The sequence below is a fragment of the Sceloporus occidentalis genome, unplaced genomic scaffold (genome assembly GCF_023333645.1).
Source record: "Sceloporus occidentalis isolate IW3139 unplaced genomic scaffold, rSceOcc1.0.p SCAF_34, whole genome shotgun sequence".
Taxonomy (NCBI): domain Eukaryota; kingdom Metazoa; phylum Chordata; class Lepidosauria; order Squamata; family Phrynosomatidae; genus Sceloporus; species Sceloporus occidentalis.
In genome coordinates this window covers 3,899,641-3,925,147 of record NW_028317014.1, presented here as the reverse complement: position 1 = coordinate 3,925,147, position 25,507 = coordinate 3,899,641, and positions in this window count along the sequence as shown.

Genomic DNA, 25,507 nt, shown 5'->3' with positions numbered 1-25,507 from the left:
AGGGACCTGTTCTGTAGACGGGTTGGCCAGAGACAGGTTTGAACCAGATAAGAAATAGGTACTGTTTGTCCTTCAGGGAAGCGCAGAGGACAGTGTGCCAGGAAAAGCCTCCTCTGAACTTTGTTCCTAAATATACTGGAGAAACTGTATCTTCACTCACTGAACGAGAACGAATGGTGTGAATATCAACGTCTTCACTCCATCACAATTAACACTTGCATTGAATACCATTTTGAAGAAGTCGCAGGGCAATTATTATTATTATCTTTTATTTATACAGCGCCAACAATTTACACAGCGCTTATTACAATACATATATTCAAGGTGTATGACAAGAAGAGAATTTACAGACTAAGACAAACCAATACATTAGGCGGAAAGGGCCCTACCCACAAGCTTACAATCTAGATAGAAGGGGGTATAGAAAAACATCTATGTAGATAGGAGAGAAAAATGAAAAATAAAGTAGTTAGGAATCATTAAATTTTATTACCAATTTTAAATCTAGATATTCATAACAGCTCTAGAAAAAAAGTTATGTACAAAATATTTGATCTCATCAGCAAATATCCTCAACCGCAAGAGTATATAATGTTTAACTCTATAAAGATGTAACCCTGTAAGTACCTAAGCTATGCATACCTTTTTTCTCTGTCACTTAAAAGGTTAAATCAGATGTTCTGAAAGCAAGTTATTTCATGGCACGGGACCAATATCATATTATCATATTAAAAAAGTGCCAGATTTAATATGAATGCTGAAAATTCACCAAAACTTGATTACATGAATCCATCGGAAACAATATTTGATAGCCTGGCCTGTAGTTATTCTATTCGGTGAGCGAGTAATAGGACGGAAGGGATTTTACAACCGACTTCCAAGAATAACTGAAGTTCCATTTGGAAAACAGAGATGTGAAGGAATGTGGTAATGAATGAACAGCCGTCCCTCCTGCTGCCAAGGACACAGCTTTATTGACACAATTGTCATGGTTGCCTCACTAGTAGTACAACCTTTGGGCACTGATTCCATTCTAGTGTTCATTCTGCTAAAGGGTCACTTGATGTAACTATGTCACAAAAGTATTCATATTTTTAATATTCACAGGGAGGAAGCATAATCATATACAGCCGTAAAGCGACAAGCCAAGAATATATTGAGATGCAGAAGAACTATTTTCATTGTATTACTTTAGACAAAATGTAATTAGTTTGTGACCTTTTAGAAATGAAGGATAGTTACGTGAAGGTGATGTGTTTCCTTTAAGCAAAAGCACACTGAATGACCACGGAAAGTGAGTTTGCACCAGTTTCAACACCACACCTTGTTGGACAATGTAGAGCCTGACTGTTAGTCACCTGCTAATTACGCACTTGGCATATATGGCAGTCATCATGGAGGGGGGTCCAACCTCCATGATCTTTCAAAGCCCCTCCTTGTGGCCTATGGGGCTCACATGGCCCCTTTCAATAGGATTTGGGACCTGGTGACCAGACTTTAGGGCCCCTCTCTGCACCTTTGAGAATTGGGAGGATCAGTGGGAGAAGTATGGAGCAGATCAATGGGAGGAGCATAAAGCAGATGAGTGGGAGGAGCATATAGCAGGTCAATGGGAGGAACATGTCAGTGGGAGGAGCATATAGGAGACCAATGGGAGGAACATTGGGTGGGATGGGGCAGGGGAGCCCTGTCTTTAGTTTTGTACTGGGCCCCACTGACAGGTGCATTGCATCTTACTGGAGCCAGAGATCGACCGGTAGTTTAAGCTACATTAAAAATCAGCAGTTTCGCTCATAAAGGGCGTCTCAACTGATTTGTCCCATTCCGTTTATATAGAAATTTGGAGATCACATAAAGCTTGGTTGTCCAAATGCTGCCTAAATACTAAAGCAGCCTATATACTAAATGCATTGTATAGCAGATTTAGGCATATGAATATGAATATTTTCCCAGCATTTCACCTTAAAAACGAATTGCCCTTCATGGCTACGCATTAAAGAAGAGCAAGCTGCATTATACTACACAACTCTTGTTTCTTGTACTTAGTCCTATAGGTAAAATATGTTTAGATTTCACACTTCAAATTTTGGAGCATTGTATAGATTCTGTCTTTTTTGTGTGTACAAAACCGAGAGTCAAGGTTATTCCCAGTCTCCTTCAGCCTGTTATAAAAAGTAATAGCCCAACACTACCTATGTATAGTATGAGCAATCCTTTAAAGGGTTAATGCAATGTCTTCTTGTGTTGAGGAACTTACCATTTATTATTGTTCACAGTATACAATTAGATAATTTAACATGATTTCATGAAATGTGTCGGATACAGGGAGTGACATTTTTTCAGTAAATCCTTATCACTTTTTGGTGCATTTACGAAATCACAATCAGAAGATGGACGTTCACGAGCCGTGCCAAACGTGCTGCAGTTTCACATGAGCTTGGCAGTGGCTGAAAAGGACGCTGTAATCATTCACTATAGTGTCCTGTAAGGTAAATACATTAGCTGCCCTCCATGGCAATGACCGCTATAATTGGCAGTATTAAGTTTATACCGCACACTATTCACACTGGTATATTTACACTGCACAGTTAGACACAATAGTGAAGCAGAATGGCTTTGTCTTAATGAAATGCAAATAGAAAAGAGACAAAGAAGATAAAGCTGGCTATTTATGAGTTAATCACGCTATGCTGTTAATATAATTTTCTATATACCTCCCCTTATCATCCATTGGCAGAATGTCATTCGGTGTCCCTGCAAGGTTACCTGATTTTCAGAAGATGGTCTTCTGATTTGAGATGTCTAGCTGGTTGCTCTCTGTCCCCAAAGCATATAATATACCTACTGTAGTGTTTATTATTACACATTTTTCTTCCAATCCTTTTAACGAAGTGTATCAGTCATCTGCACATATCTGTGTATTACATGTATACCAGTATGTGCTAATGCCTTTGTGTGTCTATATATAGCAGCACAAGGACAGAAGCAGCTTCCATGACAAAATGCAAGGATAAACTGGCTTAGCTCTTTTGGAAGGGGGTATTTAAAAGAGTTTTAACTCAGGAGAGATACAGAAGGTAAATAACCTGACCACCAGGTTAGGCGTAAAGTTTCATCTTTCAATGATCTGGTGAATAAAGAAAATAGCTCTTAGAGACAGAGAGGGAGAGTAGAGAGCATATGCGATTCTACCTCATTTTAGTGAAGACTTTAATATACAGTACATAAATTACTTATTTAACAACAGATTTTTTTCCCCGAACATCACACTATGCCTTTTTTATTGATTAATAAAAATGTAATAATGTAGACCTGTACTGACTGCTTGCGCAGAGTAATATGGATAATCTAGAGACAGATTATGTGTTCTTTTGTGATTATGCATCAGGCGGTTACCACTCTCTTAAAGTTACACTTACATCAATACCTCTGTATTGTGCACAAGTGTCAGCTCAGTTGCTGTTAAAAGTGAATCAGGGGCAGCTACACAGAACTCTTCTGCTGAAGAGCACACACTAGCAGAACTAGAATTATCCATTCCATGTGATGCAGGGGACAGGTTTCTCAGGACGACTAGTGGTTTAATGACTATGACTGCAATTTTCTGAAAACTCTTACTACAGAAACATGGTGTGCACCTCTAAAGTAAATACATTTGCCTAAGGTCTTCTAATTTGAGATGTGACGTCATGAAGCACCACGGTTGGACACGAGAGTCAGCTAGGAGCTTCATATATCCAGCTCTGCAGTGAAATCTGACCCTTGGTCTCCATTTTAGTTAAACCCTGTTCCCCCAGTTAACCCCATGTGCCTATTATTGTGAAAATGCCAGAGGGGAGAGCAATTCTATGTTTTAGTCATCCCCAAAGTATCCAACGAATAAAAACTTAGACTAGCCCTCAAAAATATATCAGAAAACATAGTTGTTAGCTATTTTTCCAAATTTTCTTCCAATTTCAGACCATTTACAAGACCAACATTCCTTCGGCTACCTGTCCAAAAGCTGGAATATTGGTTATTTAGGAATATAATTTAGGAAAGAGTATTAGGTTTACCGATATGTTTCACAGCTTTTTTTTTTTTTTTTTTTACTATAAAGATGTATGAGAATTCTTGTCTTAAGAGTAACATGGAAATAATAGATCAGGATTGGCCAACAAGATGTTCTTTAGCTGTTCCTAAACCACAACTTGTATGAAGCTCAGCTAAGCGTATATTAGAATCACGCTGCTTCATGCAGTATTGTGCGTATGAATGTACATAAGCGCACATTTCCAGGAGCTCAACACTGTGTGGAACTTAATGGAAGCACCCAGGTACCACCCAAGTGCCATTTGTAGTGCCACACCTTGCCTGCATCCTGCCAACAAACTGATCGATATTATCAGAAGCTCGATATTATCTGAAGATTCAGCATCATACATTCATAAAAGAGAAATATATTACTTTTATCACAGCATTGTAATTGCCAAAGTTCTACTACTTTCAAATTGTACACACACGGGCTTGTTAAGAATGGCCTAGGTGACCTTAGTGTTCTGAAAGTCACAAGGAACTGATGTAGTACTCTAGTCACATGACAGCAGGTCACCCTCCTAGGGTTTTACTCTGGATTTCCATTTATGGTCAGGTTTGGAGTGAGGAAGTGTGTTCTCCAGTCAGCTCCACCTCTACACTCAATAGTGTAGCTCGCTGCTTGGTCTACCATGTGGTGACTGACCTCTTCTGGCCAAAGCAGTAACGACTAACCACAATAGCTAAGCATTTAACAATATGACGTAGAGTCCAGAGCAAGCTAAGAAACAAATATTAAGCAATCAAATAAAACGCCAAATGAATAAAGCATACAGTATGGCATTGTTTTAGTTTTCAATAAACATTCAACCTCTACATTTCATCTTCAACACTGGTCTAACCTATGTAAAAACTTCAGAGGAGGAAAATAGGATAGAGGGATTGGGGTGACACAAAGGGACTCTCCTTCCTAAACACTAGCTAGGTACGTAACATTTCCCACTTACAACTATGCAAGACTAGCTTTTAAGAAGCTATTGTATTACATTTTGAGACTACTGGGAACATTATTTCCAGAATCTAACTACTGGTTTTCTCATGCTGTGTCAATAAGTTGTGATGTAGATGGGTTTATAAAAATGCATGTGGGCAAAGGAACTGCTGTGGGGTGAACCTGTAGCCAGAGGTTTGCAGTAGCATGGGCGTAGAAACGGGGGGGGGGGGGCAGGGGGGATTGCCCCCAGGAAATCATGCGAGGGGGGGCGGATAAAGAAGAAATCCTCCCCAGATAAATTAGGCGTATTTCGTTTTACAGAGGCAGCAAGCAGTGGAGCAATTGAACTTACTCTGCTCCACTGCCGCTGCGCTCTGCACTTCAGTGAGCTGTCTCACCACAACGATTCTGCTCCCGTTGCTGGTTGGTTTACATGTTACCATGGTAAGGCAAGCAGCAAAAACTACACAAGGCTCAAATTGCTTAGGGAAGCATTGCAGGATTGAGGAGAATGCTATCCCATCTCCCTATTTTAAAGGGTTTCTACACCCATGGGTGAGCAAGGGATAATTTGTCATAAAAAATTTGTTTTTATTCCTCTAGGGGGTAAGCAATTTAACATCTGTCGCCATATGCAGATACAATTAAAAAAAAGTTGGCAGCTCAAAATAAAAAGTCTAGGTGATTCAAGTGCACTTGTTTCACTCCCATATAGTGAATGTGCCCCTACACACCACATAATATGAGGCACAAGAATAGGATCCCGGACTCCATGAGCCTACCCGGCCTTGAGGCCAGAGGACCAAGCTTTCCCTCTCTCAATGGCAGGCCCGGACTGGCCATCGGGTTGCCCGGTTGGCCGGGCCGGATTGAATTAGGGGCTGATGGAGCTGCAGCTAATGCGGGCGTAGAGGCCGCATAGGCCCAGTCAGTCTGGTCCTGCCACGGGCCCGGCCGCAGTTGCTGCTTGCTCCGGCAACAAGGTAAGTAGGGTGAGGGAGGGGGGTGCAGTGAGAAGGGGCAGAGGGGAGTTAGATAGTGAGAAATGGGGAGAGGGGATAGATAGTAAGAGGGGGTACATAGTGAAAAGGGGTACATAGTGAAAAGGGGGAACATAGTGAGAAGGGGAAGATAAGATGGGGAGAGGGGGTAGTGTGAATGCGTATGAGAATGAATGAATGAATAAATGTGTGGATGAATTGCGTGAATGCATATGACAATTAATGAATTCATGTGTGGATGAATTGCTTGAATGATTTGTGAGACTGCATTAATGAATGTGTTAATGATTTGTGTGAATGAGTAAATGCAAAGATGGTACATGAAGGGTGGGCTTTAACAATAAATAAATAAATATGGGCTGCCCGGGCCTATTTTTTGTCCCAGTCCGGGCCTGCTCAATGGTACTCACTTAACTAAAAGGCCAATAAGCAATATAACAACCTCTGGTCCTTTGTGTGACTTATGAGTGGCTCTACTTCTGGAATCACCTTTGGGTAACTTATGGGTCTACTTCTGGACTCACCTTTTTACAATTAGCACAAAAAATGCACACACAAAAGTAGACTAACTAGGCCAAGGATAGACAGTGTATAAGTATCCAGCATTTTAATAGTCTTTCCCTTGTATATCTGTCGGACTTCTCTCCAAGAGTAAAGGTAAGTCCAGGTGTGAACCTTCTTGTTTCCAGTGACTAGATGCATAGCAACTGAGGATTACTGATAAGTCCGAAATTAGTGTCTGAGGTTACCATGCAGTGGAAATTTGCTTTGTGTTTTAGTTTTGGGCTGCTTTATGGCCTTTTGGCTAAGATCAAGTGTAGTACCTACTATATGCTTGCCCCCAACTGTCCCGCCTTTCCCTACCTCTGTCCCGCTTTGCAGTGGCGGAGGAAGGGTAAGGCGAGAGCTGTGCTCACCTCGGGTGCAGCTGGGAGAGGGCGCATAGCCACCCGATCAGCAGCTGCAGCCTGCAGGATTAGTTGGGAGATCACAATCTCCCGCTAGTCGGCTCAACATTAGGGAGCGCGAGGTCTGTCACTTCAGACCTCGCTTTACTGCTCCCTCATCACTACGTGCCCGCAAATGATGCCTAGCGCCGGGATATGACGTCGTACCCCTTCGCTCTGCATCAATAGCTGGCGCGTAGTGATGAGGGAGCAGTAAAGCGAGGTCTGAAGTGACAGACCTGGCGTTCCCACCACAGGATGAAGGATGAAGAAAGATGGAAAAAGAGATAGGGAGAAATAGGTGTAAGGACAGTGTGTGTGTGTTGGTGTGTAACATGGTGTGTGTATGTGTGTGTAAGAGCAGTACACGTGCATATGTGTGTGTAAAGGCAGGTTTGTGTAAGGGCAGTGTACGTTTATATGTGTGTTTAGGGGCAGTGTATGTGTGTTTATGAGCAGGTGTGTGTATGGCCAGTCGTGTATGAAGGGCAGGTATATGTATATGTGTGTTTATGGGCAGGTGTGTGTAAAGGCAGTGTATGTGTATATGTGTGTTTATAGGGCAGGTGTGTGTGTAAAGGCAGTGTGTAAGGGTCCTGGGAGGGAGGATAACATTAGCTTTTTTTTTTTTAATTCAACGAAGAATCTCTTATGCTGTGGACTACTCTTCCAATGATACTCAGCCAGCATTATGGTGGACTCCTGGCTGGCTGAGAATCATGGGAATTGTAGTTCACAGCTAGCATCTGCATTGACCTTACCACAAGAGGTTAGGGGAGGATTGAGACCCGCCTTCCGTCCTTTACACCACCTTACATATCCACCATCACCAATTCCTGACTGGCAAGGACACTCCACCCGCATTCTGTGACAAAGAAAAGAACGTTAGAACATGGAAATGACAGAATTGTGACTGCTAGCCAGTAACCAAAATGGCAATGACCCAGGTCACCCAAAGTTCACCCCTATATCCCCTCTGAATGCATGCCCCCCCACCATGCACCCACCAATCACTGCGCACTCACCCACACTCATATATGTGCCCTGCACATTAAGCTATGCTAATTCCCAGGTGCCTTGGCTGGAGTTGTCATTTTTGAAATTGAAATTGACCTCATGTTTCAGTTCTAGCCTGCCCTTGTTAGGGGAAACTGGTCCGATATGGTGATGGAGATTTTTTACTCTGTAATGCATAAGTGGGCTGAAATTTGAATTTACAGAAACAGAAATCAAGAAGGAGGTGGGATGAGACAAGAGGTTTCTTATTTATTTTCCTCTCTTTCAGGTATCTTCTTTTCTGTTTTTGGCACTGCTTCTTTTATTTTCTTGTTCACAATTAGGCATTTATTATAGGTTTGCAAATAAAACATCTGAACGTTTATGTTTTTTGTTTACCGTATCATGTTGTTACAGTAGTGCCACCCTGTGGTGACAGTGGTTATTTCCTTTTTCATTAACATCAACACAAAATAAAAAAAAACATGTTTTGTTTGTGCAACAAACTAAAGAAGGGTATGCCAGATGTGGTGGGACATAAGCCCTAGCCCTGCTTACCAGCCCTTGTATGAGCCAAGCCCAATGCGTCCTCTGGATAATCAGGTCCTTCCAGGTGTACACAAATACCCCAAAACACAAGGGGAAGAGACATTTTAGCCATCTTACATTTGGCTTGAACTTCACTTTTCCTGATGTGCCACGTTAAAAAAATACTTACCCAGCTCTATGCAAAAATGATCAATGTGCGATTTACCATGAAGAAAACCAAAGGTAGATCCAGTGCCTGACCTCTGGATGGGCGCTTACACTAACACAGGGGCGTCCAACATGCGGCCCGCGTGAGATCGGCAGCCAGGATCACAAGAGCCCTGCTGCTTACTTGTGGGAGGTCTTATTGTCCTGCACAGAGGAAGCGGGAGGCCACGCCCCCTGCTGAAGTCTGTGAGCGGCATCGAGAGCTGTAGTGCAGGTAAGGGGGTGGGTGTTTGAATGAGTATGCCTGATTGAGGGAATGAATCTGTGAATGAATGAATTTGTGTGTGTGTGTGATAGCATGGATGTGTAAGTGCTGGAATCTAGGCATGATGGGACTGTGATTGCTGCTAGCAATCACACTCCTATCATGCCAAGTCAGCCAGTACATGCTGAAACCTGGCTAGCTGCCCCCTTGTGTATTGATGCTGCCAGCAGTATGGGGTCTGCACATCACTTACAGCCACTCTGTACCAGCATGTCCTGGCTGGCTTGGGATGATAGGAGTGTGATTGCTAACAGGTAACAGCAATCTGCTAACAGCAGTCACAGTCCCATCATGCCTGGGTTCTAGCATTTACTGGTTGCTTGGTATAAAAAGAGTGTGTTTGCTGTTAGCAATCACACTCCTATCATGCCAAGTCATATTGTTGATTCTTTTTTTTGTCCAATTGTGGTGTTACTTTTAACAAGTGTGGTTAACGCACTTAAATTGGGCAAAAAAATACAATAACCATTAATTTATATATGATTGTTGACAGCAATCACACTCCTATCATGCCCAGCCAACCAGGTTTTGTGTCGTTTACTTTATTTTAATCTGCATATCTTATTAAAGGCCATATTTTCTCACAGTGAAAAATGAGTGCGGCCCTCGCACGTATACAATTCTGATGAAGTGGCCCACTGCAGAAAAAACTTGGACACCCCTGCACTAACACATACCCAGACACTGGCACTAACACAACTAGACACTCATCATTAACACACATTCAGAATCTAAGCATTAACTGACACTAACATACACACCCACACAAACATATCCAGATACTCAAGCTAACACAACCAGTCACACACACATACTAATCTAAAGGCACTTGTTCACACACGAACATACCCAGACACACACAAAATGAGTGCGGCCCTCGCACGTATACAATTCTGATGAAGTGGCCCACTGCAGAAAAAACTTGGACACCCCTGCACTAACACATACCCAGACACTGGCACTAACACAACTAGACACTCATCATTAACACACATTCAGAATCTAAGCATTAACTGACACTAACATACACACCCACACAAACATATCCAGATACTCAAGCTAACACAACCAGTCACACACACATACTAATCTAAAGACACTTGTTCACACACGAACATACCCAGACACACACATACTCACATCACCAAAGACACGGCCCTTTAACCCCTGACGGCGAACCTACGGATTTTCGCTCCCGTTATCTACGCAGCATTGCAGGGGTTAACGGAAGCGGAAATCCATACGTTCGCAGTCAGGGGTTAAAGGGCTGTGCGAACGACTCTATTGGTCGCCTGCAGGGGTTGATGCCAGATGAGGCACCTGCAGGTGATCAATAGGCTCAGTCGCACAGCCTTTTTAACTCCTGATGGTGAACGTACGGATTTCATTACATGTACTATGTACTCTCACGGTTTACTTTAATAGGTATTATTCTTTAGTAAGGCTGTCAGTGACACTAAAATATCCCTTTAAGGAATAGACCTGGACACCACCTGGGTGACACACAGATCACATGACTGTTAAGAACTAATGGAAAAGAAGACAATAATATAAACGAATATACACATGGACACACACACTGTATGTATAACCCAGATTCATTTAATTTATGTCTTATGCCTTGTCCTGTGTAAAAAAAACTAACGCTGGTCTTCACTAAGGAATTTGGTTTCCCTAACAGCTGTAGAAAAGGGCAGGCAAGAGTTCCACCTACCGGAAACAAGATAAACATGCATCATGTGACGCAGCAGGTTTTGGAAAGAGCAACTAGTTTAATTCATTGTTAAGATCTGGAGCGTGTTAAGTTTGCAACCATGTCTTTCTCCTGTAAAGTAAAGTTTTACGTGTCTTATTTCCGGATGGCAGTCGGTATGATGTGGAATTATCTGTACGCGGGTTGGAATTTTCTCTCATGGACTACAGAAGAGAACATTTCTGCTGGTAGTGAAAGGAACACACCCGAGGAGGTTAGGAGAAAAAGACAGGTATTTTGTTTACAAGACACAAAAAAGTTGGGCCAAATGGTTCTTATCTGCCATAAAATTCTGTGTTTCGAAAATTATTTATAGAGTGTTAAACGCTAAAACTATTCTTGATTAGAATTGAAATCAACACAATATCAAGATCAAAAAGAAATAATGTATTTTAAAACAAATTTCATTAGCACATTTAATTTACAGTTGTGTTGATTTGTTTAGCCAGTTTTAATGGATCTGCATACAGAGAAAATTGAAACAAACTCATTGGCCACTTTACACAAATTGTTAACACAAATAGCTAATCAGCCAATCGCATGGCAGCAACTTAATGAATTTAGGCGTGTAGACGTAGTCAAGACAACTTGATTGTTTTTGGGACTATACAACAGAGCGTGCCGGAAAGTGTAGACTAACTACATCCTGTAGTTCTCAAAGTGGGAGGAAGTTCAGGGAAACACCAGCTGGGCAACTCCAGCTCTTCCTGCCACTTGTAGCTCCTGGGACAGCTGTCCCTCTTGCCCCATAGAAGTTACCGCACTCGTTGCTTTTGTCCATCCCTGGTCTAGACACAACTAAAAATCAATACCACTTTTCCAGGGTCATAACACTACGCCACTGATTAGCACAAGTAACATATATTTTTTAGGTTATGTGTGATATTCTAGTCTGCTCTCTCTATTTAAAAAACGAAAGATAGGCACTCCGGTACTTTCATTGACTCTTCCTGAAGTGAGAGAATACAATGATATTCAGACATGCACAACCATGTTCTAAGAACGAGTATTTATTAATGAAGTAGGTCCTTGACAGTTATTGGTGCATTTTAACAAAATTCAGAGTTTATACTGTAAGGTTTGTATCTCAACAGATATGACTACATAATGGTTGTGTTATCTGAAATTACACTATTCTATTCTATTTCTAGAACCTCTTAAAAAGGGAAATCCATCTTAGTGTAGGATCGGTGTGACTGATCAAGGATAGATAATCTGACTTCAGATACTATTCCCTTGGATGTCACAGAGAGCAGGGTGTTAGTGCTAAATTAACAGAATGCTTCAAACCACTTGTAAGCATGTAAGAGGAAATGTGCTACACATTTTGGTTCTAGACCACCCTTCAGATCTTGTACAAGGAGCTGAAATATGAGGTGCTTCTAAGCAGGGATGCAAAGAAGCGCAGGCTATTAAGTTAATCTCAAACACTTTTTGTATGGCATCTCTTTTTTAAGATCACTTTTCCCCTAAACCTTCGACTCTCTCTAGCTCATATTTGCATTTTCTAATTCCTTCTATCTGAGCACCAACAGGAATTCCTGAAAATAACTTTAACATTATGAACACCAGAAGGATCGTACAGCATTGCAAATGATTGTGCTACTTAAATGGTTATTGGTGGGTCTACTGTAAATGTAAAGGTTTACACAACAGGTCAATGTACAAAGAGGGTTTTAATGAGATTCCGATCTGCCCTATTCCAAAGGCCAGTATTAGTCCCAGGTAAGTCAGGCAGTTGCCTGGTGTTCCATGACAAGGGGGCACCAACAGTAACCCCAGAAAAGGCCTCCAACGTGTAGAAGTTGGTGTGTTACTTGCCACGGAAGCCTCCATGGTCCATGGAGGAGGTACACTAGAAATCTATGCCTATATTGGCATTCTAAATTTATAAAAACAAAGACATAGCATGACCTTTTGTAGGTCATCAAGGTGTTGTCAATCGAGGAGCAGCCCTTCCTATTCTTCTCCCTATATCTCTCTGTCTGACAACCCCCTACCTGCTGGGCTCCAATCAGACTGCCTGTCACAGCACACACAGCAGTAAGAGAGGGTGGCCACATGTAAGAACTTTTTTGAGTTGGTATCACAGCAGGTCCCATGCAGAATTAAAAGATAGCTGGCAAACAGGTGTTGGGAGGGCAGACATCATTCTGTAAAAACAGTCTGATCACCATACAATACACTAAAGCGTAATTACACATCCCCACTGTCTTCTGACAGTCTTCCTCTGCAAATTACAAAGTGCATCATATAAGAATGACATTTTAATTTGTTTTTTTTTTCCCTCCAGCGTGATACGGTAGATTTCCCTTATACTAATAATACGGATATCAAGGAAGCCCTGGAAAGAGGTACTCAGTCTCACAGAGCCTAGAAGTGCTTGATTGTCCATCTACAATTAAGGGTAGTACCAGCAGCTGGCTTTATGTTCTGCTCTTGGCTTTCTTGGCAAATGTCCTATTTATTGCCCAGAACAGGCACAAAAAAGGAGAAGATTGGTGCCTAAAATGCCCAATGATCTCACAACTTTTACCACATACACTGTATGACCAAAAGTATGTGGACACCTAACCTTCACACACATATGAGTTTTTTTTGGAAATCCCATTCCAAAACCATGGACATTACTATTGCGTTGCACCTTAATTTGTGGCTTTAACAGCCTCCGCTCTTCTGGGAAGGCTTTTGGAGTGTCTGTGGAAATGTATGCCAATTCAGCCAAAATAGCATTTGTGAAGTTAGGCACGGATGTTGGATGAGAAGGCCTGGCTCACAATCGGCACTGCAATTCATCCCAATGGTGTTCAGTGGGGTTAAGGTCAGGGCTCTGTGTGGGCCACTCAAATTCCTCCACACCATCATACCATGGGTTTAGGGACCTTGTTTTGTGCACTGGTGCACAGTCATGCTGGAACTGGAAAGGTGCTTCCTCAGACTGTTGCCAGTTCCAGTGAAAAATAAGCAACTCCATATTAATGTTCTTGGTTTTAGAATGCGATGTCCAGCAAGCTCATATAGGTGTGATGATCAGGTGTCTGGATACATTTGGTCATGTAGCATAGCTTGGGCAGATTTGCAGGTAACATTGTGACAACACCCACATAATGTAAATGGCTCTGTCAGAAAACTTGGTGTATTTTTATAGCAATGCGCAACTTGATGCCTAATCTGTATGTTCATGTGCATGATTAATCCCATTTATGATTGACTGCCCTTGCTCTCTGGGTCAGTTTCTTCTATCTCTGGGCATTTGATATTTGGCCACACCTGCTCCCTTCATACTTCTCTTCCCCCACTTCTTCTACCACTAAACACTTCTGAGACTGGGTCCGCACCCAGCACAGGTAGCCTCTCCTCCATACATGGTTACCCCACCCATCCATAAACCCACTTCCCCAGAAAAGGTAGAGCTCTGGGTATCCTTCCCTGGGAAGTTCCCGGGTTTGGTGATTTTTCATGTGATTTTTTATAATGTTACTCTTTCTGAACTTCTGATATTTCTTCTTTCCAGTAATCCGGTGCATCTACTCCTTGTGTATTTCTTCATGGCTTCATGCTCCAGAAGAGATACAGAACCAACCTCTATATAAGCCAATCAGCAATGCGATTCTGGATACCTGCAATAATATACAAACAAAAACAAAGCATATTGACAACTGGAAAATAATTCTTATAATAACTAAAGGTTTAACTGATCATGTAAATAAAGCAGCAACCACAAGGTAAGGTATATCTAATGATAATTTGTGCCCACAGTGTACAGGTCACGCTCCTGGCCCCCAAAATAACCCTTTTGCATCTTCATATAGGAATATGCTGGTAACGTAATTATGTCAGTAATAACGTGTCAGATGTAGCCAACCAGTTATAATTTTAAAAAATATGGTTCTATATGGGTTAATATCATAAAAAAATAATTATAGAATAATAATTAGTGTCTTCATTCCTATGTTCAAAGCTTATACTCAATAGAATAGTAAATTAATAGATTGCTTATATCAAAAGTCACCAATCAATAACTTAATTAGTTAAAACATTATGTCAAAGTTTTCATACAAGAATTAATTACAATCCATTAATTTAAATCATAGCAAAGCCCTTGTTAAATATAACAAGGGCAATAACGAAATAAATAACCATGTATATTTTCATATTTCAGTCTGTTAATGTAAAAAGTAGTCACTTAAATCCACTAAAACAAAATAAATAAATAAATAAATAAAGGACTCAAGTGTGTCCAGGAATGACAGTGTAGTGACTGTGTGTGTGTGTCTGGGTATGTTACTGTGTGTTCCGATATGTTAGTGTGGGTGTCTTCTTATGTATATGTGTCTGTGTATGTTAGTGTGTGTTTGTTAGTTTAAGTGTCTGTGTCTTAATGTCTGGGTGTGTAGTAGTGTGTGTCCAGTAGTTTCAGCGTGTATGTGTTAGCTTGATTGTATATGTGTCTGGGTATGTTAGTGTGTGTGACTGTGTGTGTCTGGGTATGTTAGTGTGAGTGTCTGTGTGTGTTAGAGTTGATTGGCTGGTTGTGTTGATGTGAGTGTGTTAGTCTCCGGATGAGTATATTAGTATGAGTTTCTGTGTGCTTTAATGTGGGTGTCACATAATGGATGTGTGTCGGGGGGTAGCATTTTATTCTTGGCCCATAGAGCACAGTGGGACGGCCCTGCAATAGCAATTAGGGAGAGTACCGGGTCCTCGAGACACCTCACATTATAATTGGCACATGTGTCGGCTGACTACAACATGGCTGTCGCTGCAAACCAGTAAGGTGCATCCTGTGTAATACATGCCCTATATTAAAGGTGCTGAGATACAGTCCTTCATATAATATATATGTTACCATAGCAAACAGCATTACGGCTCATCATCTCTTCATTTACTCACTTTACAGCAAAATGAATCGTGAAGAGGAGGTGAATTTCCTACGACAGAAGACAAAATCTCTTCTACTTTACTTCTTATCAGATACTCTAAAAAACTCTGATTACATAATGCCCTTATTAACGGAAGCTTTAGCTATACCGGGTAAGTTGGTGATATTAATCAGATCAAATAACTCTCAGTGACATATGATAGATTAGATTTACCAATAACCTCATACTTCGTTCAGATGTATACATTAGCCAATTTAAAATACTCCGGGCTGGATCTGCGACCCTAACACCCCTAGGTGTTTGTCAAAAGGTCATATGCATATAAAATGGGTTGAGATGTGAACAAAAGGGGTAGTAGATGAGTGACTGGAGAATGGCTTGATAACAGAGGTGGGACATTAGGTTCTCCTTTGTCTCCCATGGCATTATTGATCTGATAAGCCCTTTTTCCATTCTGTCGATGCTTTAGAATAATATAACAGCATGTAAGCTCTCTTCATTGCTAAGCAAACCATTGCTTGCCCTTGCATAGGAATCCACTCAGGGCCTCGCAGCATTCAACATCCTGAGATTCCAAATCTATCATGAGAAGCCAATTACATTGAATGTCAAATAGACACTTCTTCTTCTTAGTTAACATCCTTTCATTTTTTCCCCCAGTTTTAGAGATGACGATAAATAATTTGGCAGAACCTACTGTCATCAATCAACTGATTGTCAATTATTTAGGCTCTCAAACAGATGGGACTCAAGGACACCCAGAAATGTCCACACAAAATGTTTCGCATTCTGACCTGCAGACCGATTGTCAGAAACCCAATCGGTAAGCTGAATATTGGTGTTTTAAGCTAGTTTATACTATTGTTTTTTCACCATTTTACCCATATCAAGCTTTTGCACTCACCAGTAACAATCCCCAACAAAAATATGTTGCTTCATTTTTTTGTAGACATTGGATGCCCATTTGATTAGAATTAATCTAAATTTGGTTGAAAATATTAACCAGGGGAAATTAAACTTATTACATAAGAGATACAATAAAATCAAAGTGTGTTTATTCATGTTGTACTCTAAAGTGTGTTTAAAAGGCTGATGCTCAGTGCACTTGGGAAGCTTCATGCTGAAATCTCCTGCGTGATTCCTATAAATGGGAAAGGACCCATGCGCAAGTTTTGTTTTCAATTTTCTTATGTGTTCTTTTAAAAGGAAGAAGAAAAAATGGACAAAATACAAAACAGGTATATTTCATAACAACCGCATCTAGTTGGACCTTGCAAAATATGTTAATAGTATAGATGGTGGTCAGATAATTCGATAAAAATGACTATAGTGGCCTAGTGGTTCTGCATAGAAGGAGTAACAAGTCTTGACCTGGTTCCCCAGATCAATAATAACAGAGATCTCTCAGCACACTGCTAGCCGGGGAAGGGGAAAAGGGAGGAAATTACCGGTTCCAACTGCACTGTGTATAATGCATGCTACTAATGTCCCCAGTTAACCCTTTAGTGGAACCAGCATCCAATCACAATAACCTTGATTATGGGGCTTTCTCTGAACCGTGCGAGCCTGCTTCGTACATTGGAAGTTTTGGTCGTGTTGTAAAACAATCCTTTTGGTCAATAGATGTGTAGGAAAGCTCTGTTTACCCATTGGCCCTTCCAGGGAATTCAGTAGAGTTGCGAATAACACAACTGGCTATTATATGTACGATATCTAAAAAAACCAAAACAATAATATTTCTACTTTATGAAAGTTTGGTTGTTTACTGGTCCACATCAACTCAATTTTGGAATTGTATCTCTGCAGCTATCATGTTTCGATCATTGACTTTGTGCAGTGATAGAGAAGATGATTTGGATAGTTTTACCGATTATGTAAGTTAAGTATGGAAGAAACAATTACATCTTTTTTGTTATATGGGAAAAACAAGCTGCAAACCACCTCCCACACATGCCAAATATAATAATCCAGTCCCAGTGCCAGAACAACCCTCAATATCACTTGGCCAGCAAAATATGGAGTCCAATCTTTGATGAAGTAAGGTGGCACTAGTAGGCTGCTTTTTCCAAGATGGAGACTCATTGTACACATTCCCACTATGAAAGGGCCATGTGTCTTACTCTCGTGCAATGACCATAATTCCATTTCTGCCTCAGTGAATGTGGCAGTACAAAAGTGATCACAAAAGGCGAGGAAGAAGCATTATAGATGTTCCAGCTGCTTTCCCTGTATATGGTGGGATGTACAGTAGTCTGATGTTAGGGTTGCACCCCTAGTAATAACTGTAGATACCATCTAGAATTGTTTGTAGCAAAGATTCTGTCTTGACCTATCTGTGCTTATATACGCTAACAAAGGTTTATATTTTTTTTAAAGAAGTCCTCAAGTGATTTTGAGATTTTGTGTGAGTCCTATTGCCAGAAGTGGACAGATGAAAATTGGCTTGCTTCCATCTCTAAGGTATCACCAAAAGTGTTTCCTTGAAGTGCTTTTTCTGTAGATTGAAACTTTTCTTGTTGAAGTTTAAGCGATCTATATTACCATATGTAGGTGACGCAGTATTATTGAGATAGATATCATTACAGGAGGCCAGTGGTTCCCAACTAGGCCTGCTACTAACAATTATTTTCAGAATCGATTAGTTGGACGATTATTTTCCGATTAATCGGATAAAAAAAAATATGCAATTTTTGGGTTTATTTCAAATAATTTAATGAACAAACAGGGTGTTAAGAACAAACAGCAGAATAAAAAACGTAAAATTTACATTAACATGTGTCATTGTACTCAACACTTTTATCTCTATCACGATGGCATTTCTCTAATTGCCTTCTTATTTTACTTACATAATAATAAAAGCTATATATTAAAGGTACAAGAATCCAAACACAATATTTTTCAAACTAAGTTTTAATACCTAAAAAAGTTTTACTAGTAAATATTTATTCACATGTTAACTATTTTTTCATATTGAATAAAAACTGATTGAGAAAAATTCTTTTTTTTGTTTTTATTTCCTTTTATTTGCCAACCTGCCGTCCAGTAATGAACATCTGACCCCAATTATGCACATCTGTCCCCAGGCTTGCCACTCTGCCCCCAGATATGCCTCATACCCACCTGATATGCCACTCTGCCCCCCCCCCCAGACTTACCAATGCATCCCCAGACTTTCCCCCTGTGCTCTAGACTCCCTGGTGTCTAGCAGAGACAGCCGGTGGACACCTGCATAATGCACGTACACAACCTCTGCTGCTGTCTGGCACTTCCGGTGCCAGAAAGGAGGATCCAGGTCCCTTTCAGTACTGCGGGGGATCTGGATCTTAGTCTTATGGTCAGGACAAATTCAACGAATCGATAATGAAAATTGTTGATTATTATAGATGTTATCGATTAGTTGTTGCAGCCCTATTCCCAACATTTTGAAGTTCTGAGAACCCTTTAATCCTCCAAGCAATTAGAAGACCCCAAACAGTGCCCTATTATAGGTCTGTTAAGTGTATGTTTGGATGGCATGAATGGCCTACAATAAATTGAGGGAAGATGTGGCTATCGGCTACATTTAAATCCTTTGCCTTTGTCGCTACTCAAAATAAATAAATCAGAAACAGCTTGAGATGGAAAGAAATCTGTTAATGGTAGTTGTGACACCAGTGATGCCAACTAAGGTGCGCATATATAAGCTAGCTTGTACCTTGAAAAACTATGTCTGAAGCAGGACCCTTTATATTCGATGCTACAGCACCTTGAAATTTGGGATTTTCTTACTAAAAGTTTTCACTAAATCAGTCTTGAGTTGAGGGAACCAAATATAGATGTTTGGGGTAAATCCAAGCACATTTTGGGTTCAGCCAGGGTCAGTCAGAACAAATTGGCTGCAACAATAGTCAAGTCATTGCATAGAATTTATCAGAGTCTATGGAAGGGTTCGATGTTACAGGGTTTAACCCCTTCAGTCCCCTATGGATGTACTGGTACATCCAAAAAATGCATCCCAAGAATCCCCTATGGACGTATCTGTACGTCCTGTCCTTCTTGCAGCAGCAGGGACACACAAGTCAGGCTGTCCCCCCTGACAGCAGAAGCCGGCATCGCCGGCTTTCTGCTGTCTTATCTGATGTAACAGACACGAACGCCAGAAAACTGTTACATTTTTAAATGCAGATCGCGTTAAGAATGAGCTCATTTCCCAGGTTCCAAGGTGTTAACATGGTTTTGCCAAAGTATAGCACAGTTTTCAAAAGATGACATTCTAGAGTATTTAGTTTGTTTCAATATTCCATGAATTGTAATCACAGTCACCATTACCGTTTTACATTTCCAGCTGACAGACGGTATGTTTAAGATCAGTGTGTCTCAAAGGGATGAACTGGAGAGTGAACTTTGGGAGGCTGAAAGGAGCATGGAGGATTGTGTACGGCTCTACCACAAACTGTGTCAGGTAAAATTCTTTGAGATCTATGTAATTCAGAAATGGAACCGAAACACCACACAATTTATGAAAATGCCACATTAAATAAAAACATATGTTATGTTTAAAATTCAGGCAGTTTTAAAAGTATAACTAAAACACTCCTTTGCAATTATATTAGGAAGAGCTCAGTCATTGCTTTGATGTGTATGTTTTTAATATCTCCACTTTTAGAAATATCCAGATTTGGAAGAATTTATTTCAAAGACCCCAAAAGATACACCTGCCAGTGCAGACACACAGTTGTCAGAGACTATTACTGATCCAGATACATTTATTGACGTAAGTATATTTTTAACATTTCTTGGTAATAAATACTCTTTCTTATGGCAGAATATGTATTCATGTAATCTCTCTACTTCAGGCTTGGGTAAATCTATGTGAAATTTAGGTGCACGAAGTAACATTGTTAGCAAATTAATGTTATTTCTGCAGGCCTGTATTTACTTACCTGTTTCACACCTGTCCATCTATCCCTCTATATTTCCCATTAAAAGCTCTGAACTAATGTTTGTTTTTTTCCAGCATATAGCGAACCTGATTAAAAATGATCAGAATCCAGAAGCAGCATTTTTCTTGTCACCATTCAGCTATGAAGAGGACAAAGACTTATTTGATAATATTCTTTTAGAAAGAGAGGTATGTCACTTCATAAGGTCCACGGTGTCTGCAAGGGTTTCCTTTCCTCTATATATCGTACAGAGAACATATCTCTCTACACAGCCCTACATCTGTTTTCTTCAAAAATACAGGCATCGGATGAGAGCAGTTTGGATGATCTGAGCTGGAGCAGTGATGATACTATTCCCTGCTGCGCAAGTGACGGGGTTGAGTACAGATCACTGAATGTTGAAAGTAGTCAAAAAGGTAAAAAAAATCACAATCAGAATTTCTTGTGGCATAATAATATGTATAGCTGTTTATTAACCTGATACTCACAAGTTTAACATTTCTGCCATGAACATTCCCTTCTCTTTCCTGACATGTTTGCCCCTTCTCATTCCATCGTACTTATCTTTATTTTATTTAAACTCCACTCTACCTTTATCTGTGTAGTATTATCATATTCTTGCAACTCTTTATTATTTGATTATTAATGGTACCTTGCAATTTCCATTCCCCATGAACTTCTCCTGTAAATAGTGCTGATTGCGAAACCAGTGAGATGGCTTGCAAGACATCTAGCCGTATTAAGTATGAATGTCCCACATGGCTCTTTTTGCAGGAGAAATCATCATCATATTTTAGCTACTATATTTCATGCAGAAGAAATCTACAAGTTCATTGTCTTTTTTTGTTGTGTATTCTTCATAGATAGAAAAAGAACACAATCTGCTTGTGAACAGAACGAGGTATGTAAAATTCAAAGCAGACACTGCCCAAAAACTGAAGCTGCAATGAATAGCTTATGTTGGCCATGTTTACAGTAAAGGAGTTAAGGCATGTACGGAAAAGACATGGCTACACAAGACGACACCTAGGACTGATTAACATTACCGTTTCATGTATTTACAGCAAGAAAAAAACGGGGAGATTAGATGAGCTGAATGGTTCCCATCTACCAATTGTGCCTACTATTCACACGATATACATTTCTAAATGGTTTATTTAGCAGCAGAGTTTGCAGGAGGGCTGTTGTTTCATAGTACTAGTTCAAACATGTCCACAGAGGCACCAGCTGAGTCTTACTCATGAAACCCAGAGGCAGAAATATGATTTTTTTGCCCCTGTTGCAGTGGAAACTGGCCTCTTATTTCGGGTCTGGAACACCTTTGTGGGTGTAATTTGTCTGATATGCTGATTGAGAGGTTTGTTGCTGTAATAGCAATATGTCTGATATACTCACGGGTGGGTTACCATTGGGCAAGCTGTTGAGGACTAGGTTCCTGACTGAGATTGCCTTTGATGCAATTGCATATAAGAGAAACATATTAAATAGAGTTGTGCTTGACTCAAAAGTTAAAATTAAACAACTGAATCTATCCAACAATATAGTCTACATCAAATGAAAGCCTTGAATTAGACAGTGGAGACAGTGATGAATTTCAAGAATTGAAGGACATAGATCCAATGACTAAAGGCTATGATGTCACCGGCAGCAGTCTTCATCCTGATGACACAAACCCACTCCGCCACGAACAGCTGGAAACACAAATGAACAAGAAGAAAATGCAAAAAGCGGTTCTGAAAGCTCTCTATAACTTGGCTGACAAAATAATTCTAGGTATGATATAGTATAATATCTATGGCAAAGTTGATATTAATGCATCTAATACTTAAATTCTGGAATGCATAAAGGGTGGGCCCTCTATGCAAAATTTGATGTAAGGTATGTTTGGTACAGTTCATTTCACAGCTGAACATTAATTTTATAAAACAATAGATTTAGGGAAAAAATAAGCAATCTTACAAGAGCTGTTCCACCTACTCTAAACTAAATACAGAGTTTGATTTTTTGCCAGGAATGTTTAATTGTCATGTAACACAAAAGCAGACACTGATAGTTCGCTGCCATAGAAACTGAAAACCTTCTTAAAAGTTTGCACGTTGATTTTATGCGATTAAACTTTAATGACAGACCTTCCAAAATAATGGAAGTCCTACCTTAAAGCAGTTCAGGACCAGAATAATAGAGAGGTCATCTCTGAAGCAAATATCTGACAGCGAAGAGTCATATGTAGACAACAACAACAACAACAAAAATAGAGCAGGTGAAGGCATCTTATTTAGGTACTAGAAATCTAGTTATTTATGTTTCCATATTTTTTTCAAGGCACCATCTATCTAGCAAAAAACGTAGGTTACTAATCCAGGTCTAGTGATGTTAGAAGACATTTAAAAAGCCACCAGGATACGTTACAAACCAAGCTGACAAAAACCTTTGCTGTCTTGTAGGTGGTAAGCCTGTATTCCGATTTGCGCACTTAATTGGGTAAGTGATAACCAGATTACTTGGTTTTTTTCTACCAGTATCCACAGTCTATCCCCCTCCTAGTATCGTAACCCACATTTTTAAGGTGTCCAGATTGGGCCACCTGTTTTGGCCGCCTTTCCAACTGCAAGAGCAAGACAGTGGGGCAGCTACATGGGACAATCACTGAAAATTGGGACAGTCTCATAAAAAAACAGACACTAGGGTTGTATGCAGTATCCTTACCTCGGTCAGACCCAGTATCATCCTTTACTTTGTTTTTACCCCCAGTATCGTTCTCCTCTCTGAAACAGACATGTAGTCCGCACACCCTTGTTATCATCAGCCCTGCTCACTGTAAATGAGTCCGATGTTGTATCCCAGAGCTCAGGACCAAAAGTGACCAGAGACAGCGGAGTGGAGCTGATACAGCAGCACAGATTAAGGCATAGAAGTTTGAGGACATACCAGTGATAACAGGGATTTTGTGTTACTAATAGTATGATGTAAACTAAATTATATTTCAAGCGTCTAAGAATTGTCTTCAGAAATAACTTTGCATGTTGAAATGCTAGTAAAATAAATATAATTACTAGTAGCTATGGATTTCATTACTGAGATTTATAATCCAATAGTTTAGAAAGTGCTACATTTACAATTTTCTGATTTAATTAATTTAAGCAATTTAGATTCACATTATAGAAACGTCCTTGTTAACATTTTTTTCACTTGATCTCTATTCATAATCTGCCACTAACTGGTGCATATTTTTATTTGAATTTCAGACAAATGAGTACATATAATGAGATAATACTACAGAATATAGATCATTTATTTTCAGAAGAGCACATTGTGTGTTACCTGAATAAAATCAGTGATTTGCTGGAGTCTACCGACGTCCCTCCACCTGTGCAGCCGGAGTCATTGAAGAGACAGGCACTTGAACTCATTGAGAAACAGATACAAGGCAAGTTTTGTTAATTTTCACAAACTATCCTTATTATTTATGGATTTGACTGTATGTTACATGTGTACAGGGCTTTATCCACCCTTCTTCTACAAATGGCCACTGTTCTATGGAACATAGAACCATATGGGCTAATACTGGTCCATGGCCAATCCAAATGAATGCCTAGTAATATATAGCGTTTACTAAGCAGTATCTATCCGTTGATGGAAACGTACTGTATAGAAGCAGCAGATAAGATCTATTATTGGCGTAAATATTGCCTAATGCCCATTTTAATCCTAGTTCTATACATGGAACCACAACAAAATAAAAATGTTGTTTTCTACCCTTGACTGAGCACAATTAAGATATCATGTACACTAACTAATAACATGTGCTTGGGTAAACTGTGCTACTGATGTATACATACCTTGTAACAGTCCATATCGTTGTTGCGCAGGTTCTATTGGTTTTGTGTAGAAAATTATAAAAAAAAAGGGAAAATAAAGCTTATTATTGCAACCCAGATAAAAGCACATAAGGGGAACCATCTTCTTTTACTAACCCTTATATGTCCATATGAGATACTGTAAGTGATATCATAACTCACATACCTCGATCATGATGGAGGATTTATCTCCTTTTGATTATTTTACATACTTATTTATTAAGTACATCAGTTCTGTAAATCTGAACTTTATGTGCGAATGAATACTGGACCTCTAAAAATCATAAATCTGTAGTGTCTTGTATAGCAAACCTTTGCTTTGATACTTAGCATAGTTATGGAAAGAAACACTATAAAACCCATTGCACAAATTTCTCACACCGCCTGTTATCTTTTCTAACAGATTGGCAAATCAATAAGAAATTCTTGAAAAAGATTAAGAAAATAATCACGCCAAGCATTATGGGATCCTTAAGGAAGTCCTATGAAGCATTTCAAGATTTAATTGCTAACAAAGAAACTCTTTTTGTAAGTAACAGATCATGCAGTATGTAATTCTAACTCTTTTTACATACATAGGAAATTAAAGGGGCTCTCCAGTCATAATACAATAGCCGAGGCCCACTTTCAATATTCATTTGGTCCCCCTTGCAAATGTTTGTGGAAGAGGAAAGAAGCAAATGCATACGGAATCTGCCGGCGCTTTATAAATAAATGTAATGTAATATGGTGATTTTTCATAACTTCCCATATGTTTGCATCTTTGCATGTACACCAGCTCCTATGCTTATAAATGATATGTTTGGCCAAATGCCTCTCCTTCTCCCTGCTTTGGACATCTGAGTCTTCCTTTAATGAGGCCCACTGAGATAATCCCTTTTAATTTACGGCAAGAGAATAATAAAATGGTAGTTTTAACATTAGCTGTTGACGATGTGTCTAAGTGTAAAACCGCTCTAGTTTCACAGAAGCGGGAATTAAGGGAATCCAATTCTGTTTCAGCTGCTCATCCCAAAAACCAATATTGGGTCTTCGTTGACTCCAGATAACAGTTACAGTAGGGACGGGAAATGTTACTGTACTTTTCTGCCTTTTTAGAAGCTGCTGGGTGACCTGTCT